Genomic DNA, 3,996 nt, shown 5'->3' on the forward strand with positions numbered 1-3,996 from the left:
AACAGCATCTCACCCAGACCTAGCTCCCGTCTCTATCCTGGCATGCCTCTTGCTTGTGATTTCAAATAAACCTGTTGGAATGAAACCTGGCATCGTGTGACTGCTGACTTTATCACTGCGTTGCCCATGGCTAACTCACTTAACTTACTGAATTCACTCCCTGAGCACATCAACGAATTTAACACGGCCAATCCACCTAACCTACAGACTTACCAACAGTGCGAACCAATGAGCAAATGTACCATCATATTGAACACTATCCGTATCATGTTTAATAGCTTTATACACTGGCAACTCAGCCGAGTGAAAGCAAGCTGCGCCCACAAACCGAGCTCAATGCATCCAAACGCGGTTCTGCGCTGTACAACCTCATTAGTGCTGCTGGAAATGTTTCTGCACTCAGATCTGAATGGGTTTACTCTGTTTTCTTCCTCAGATTGCTGCTTTATATAAACACACAGTCAGGAACAACTCTATATAATGGTTTTCATTGCAACACGAAACACAATGTGGAGTTTGCAGAAATTACGTGTTTGCACTTTCACTGACACACTCTCTCCCCAGGAGCTGCAGTCCTTCCCCAGCTGATTCTGACAGCACTGTCCTTCCTGTGACATAACCAATCGAGAATGGAAGGCCAGGCATTAATAACCTTCACGGTGGAACAGAGTGACAGGTTTAAACCATTTACGATCCCCCCAGCAGAGAATTGAGCCCAGTGACAGGCGGGGACATTAACCACGATACTGTGGAAGACAACAAAATCGAAGGAGGCCGGCAGCCTGTTGTGGCCGCACTTGCCCAACACAAATGCTTAACGGCCTGAAACAAGATTTCCATTATTTAGCCCATAGTCTTATATGTCTTGGCATCACAAATTCACATCTGAATTTTTTTCAGATTAAAAGGGTTTCCGCCTCTCTGACCGTTTCTGCACATATAATCAAACCTTTTTGCCTTTTCCCAAAATCTCTTGACCCCAGTGTTCAATCCCTCCATCAATAACAAACGCTTCTTTCAGTCTATCCTATCCACATCCCTCATTATTGTGAATATCTCAGTCATGTCTTCTCCAATCTCCTCTGTTCGGTGATAAACAACCCCAGTCTGTCCAATCTCTCCTCATAACTGAAACTCTTCAGCCCAGACAATATCCCATTGAATCTCTCCTGCAACGTTCGCAGTGCCATCACATCATTGCTATACTGTGAATTGCAGAACTGCACACAGTACTCTAGCTAGAGCTAAATTAACTTTTTTTCCTATTCTGTTACAGAATGGGGGCGTCGCTGTCTCGGCAGTATTGATTGCGATCCCTAATTGCACAGCGGGCAGTTGAGACTCAACCGTGTAGCAGTGAGTCGGAGTCACGTCGAGGCCTGACCAGGTAAGATTGACGTCAGTGAACACGATGGTTTTGTTTTTTTCAACAATTGCCCATGGATTTATAGGTGTTATTAGATTCGTAATTCCAGATATGTATTGAATCTCAATTCTAACACCTGGCATGCTGGAGTCAAACCCGGATCACTGGTTCATTTGCTCTGTATCTGAGTGAACAGTCCAGTGGTAAAAGCGCTCGGCCATTGCAGAAAACCCGTGAAACTAATCTTTCTGAAAGAAGTCGCTTTTCCTTGATATTGTCCTGTATCATTTTCCTGAGCTTGACCCCCATAATCGCAAGTCCATATCAGTAAAAGCTGCTACCTGAGGATTCGCCTCACAACAGCCGTAACCAAATGGATCAACTGATCTGCAGGTCCCGATGGTGGGGTTGGGGCACGTTCACCCAGCAACGGTGACCGCAGCAGCACAGACTGAATGGTATCAATGTGAGAGTCTGTGTTGGATTCTGCAGTGCCTTAATGAAATAGGAAATGACTCCACAACCACACGATGAAAGAGCATAGCTCCGAAAACTATTGCTCAGTTAAATCTGTTAGACTCTAACCTGGTGTTGTGTGGTTTTTAACTTTTTACACCATAGTCCAACACCGGCATCTCTAAATTAATGTAATGGGGGTGTGGGATGAAAAGTTCAGTTAGTGATCGTAGGAGGGAGTGAAATCTTGAGAACGGGTGGATTTGAATTCTGACATATGAAATACAGAGATGTGAGCGAGCAGAATTTGAAGGGAAAAGATCATCACCTTGGAAAAAATTACCTTCATCCAAACAACTGATTCCTTTTGTTTCCCAAGAGCTGGAGTAGATAGAGGAATTACTGCCGTGACTCGGATTCGAACCGAGGTTGCTGCGGCCACAACGCAGAGTACTAACCACTATACGATCACAGCATTGCACAGATGAGTGCGCTGACACTATGCAATAAGTACAGTCTCATAGGACATATTAGGCAACGCACCAAATGCACAATATCAGTGCTAAGCGAACAGTGGCAGATATGTGGGAACTCAGAATGGGCTGACCGCTTAATATCAGTTCCCACCAGTGGCTGTGGTGATTCCATCATTAATATGCTGAAAGCTGAGATAAGTAGATTTCTCCAAAACATCAAAAACTCCGGGGACAGTGCAGGTGTAGTTGAAATGTATGCTTCAATAGTAATGCAGTTTAACATTGGCTACTTCACCAGTTTCCCCAAACAAGGCAGTAAACACTGCTGCCACATAGTCCCAATTCCCAGCCCCAGAATCAGAGGAATGAGTGGCGCAGTCGTGAAGATGTACAAAAAAGCTTTATCAGCCAGTGGGTGGTTGGAATTTGGAATATACTATCTGCATTGTTCAGACCGACAGAAACCCTTACAACCTGAATAAATATTCAGATGTGAGCTTGTGATGCCAAGACATATAAGGCTGTGGGGTAAGAATTGTGAAATGTGATTCAGTTCATTAGACAGGTGTATTTGACAAGTGTGGGCACAATTGGTTGAAGGGCCTCCTTTGACACTCTTATCCTTGGTAGTATAATGGTTAGTGTCCCCGCCTGCACAGGCCTCAATTCTCCACTGGGGACAGTGTAATATTTTAAAACTGTCGCCCCGTTCCCAAGTGCGGGTACTGATACCTGTCCTTCCATTCTAGATGGGGCATGTCACAGCAAGGACAGTGCTGCCTGAATAAAGGTGGGGAAGGACTGCAGCTCTCAGGAAGGCTGTGTGTCAGTGAACGGCCAAACACGTGCCTTCTGCAAACTTCACCTTGTGACTGTGTTGGAATGAAAAGTATTTGACAGACTTGTTCCGGATTGAAGTGTTTACTAGAAGCAGGAAGCTGAGGAAGAAACAACGTAAACACATTCTAATATGAGTGCAGAAACATTTCCCGCAGCACGAATGAAATTGTAAAGGACAGAGTAGCGTTTCGATACATTGAATTTGGGTTCATTTATTCTGATGAGGCTGTTACCAGGGTATAAAACCATTGCAAAATGATACAGCATTTACTCAGTATGATGGAACATTGTCTCAGTAATTCGCACTGGTTTTCAGAGGGAGGGTTGGGTTGATTGGCAAAGTTAAGTTGCCCTCTCCTGTCCAGGGAGTGAATTAAGTAAGTTAAGTGAATTAGCCATGGGAAATGTGGGGATAAGGTCAGGAATCACGGACGTCAGATTATACTCCAACAGGTTGATTTGAAATCATAAGGGGGGATGGATTCCCCTTCTTCAGGTGAAATATATGGAAATAGGGAGGGGAGGTGGGTCTAGGTGAGATGCTCTTCAGAGAGTCGATGCGGCCCGATACCGGCTATTTCTGCAATGTAGGATTCTGTGATTCAATGAATTGATAATGACGGGGTTTACTGGGGTGTAAAGCATTAGAAAAGATGCTGATGGGGGTGTACTGAAGATGAGATTTTATTCATTTGTCTTCTTGGAAAACTGAGAACAGTTATCCTTGAACCAAGGAAGACTTAATGGTTTTTTTGCAGGTTATGAAATATTTGGTCAGAGTAAATAGGTGGAAAATTCCATCTTTCAAGTAAGTAAACATCTAGATATCAGGTGTTCAATACCTTTAAACAAACCTTT

At 43.9% G+C, this 3,996-nt stretch overlaps 1 non-coding gene across 1 annotated transcript; it reads right to left on the reverse strand.

The window, feature by feature from the left end:
- Positions 1-2,225: 2,225 nt before the first annotated feature.
- trnah-gug (transfer RNA histidin (anticodon GUG)) lies at positions 2,226-2,297 on the reverse strand. Its single transcript has one exon. It is a non-coding gene; the product is annotated as a tRNA-His (tRNA).
- Between the last annotated feature and the right edge of the window lie 1,699 nt (positions 2,298-3,996).

This window comes from Hemiscyllium ocellatum, unplaced genomic scaffold (assembly GCF_020745735.1).
Source record: "Hemiscyllium ocellatum isolate sHemOce1 unplaced genomic scaffold, sHemOce1.pat.X.cur. scaffold_173_pat_ctg1, whole genome shotgun sequence".
NCBI classification, from domain to species: Eukaryota; Metazoa; Chordata; class Chondrichthyes; order Orectolobiformes; family Hemiscylliidae; genus Hemiscyllium; species Hemiscyllium ocellatum.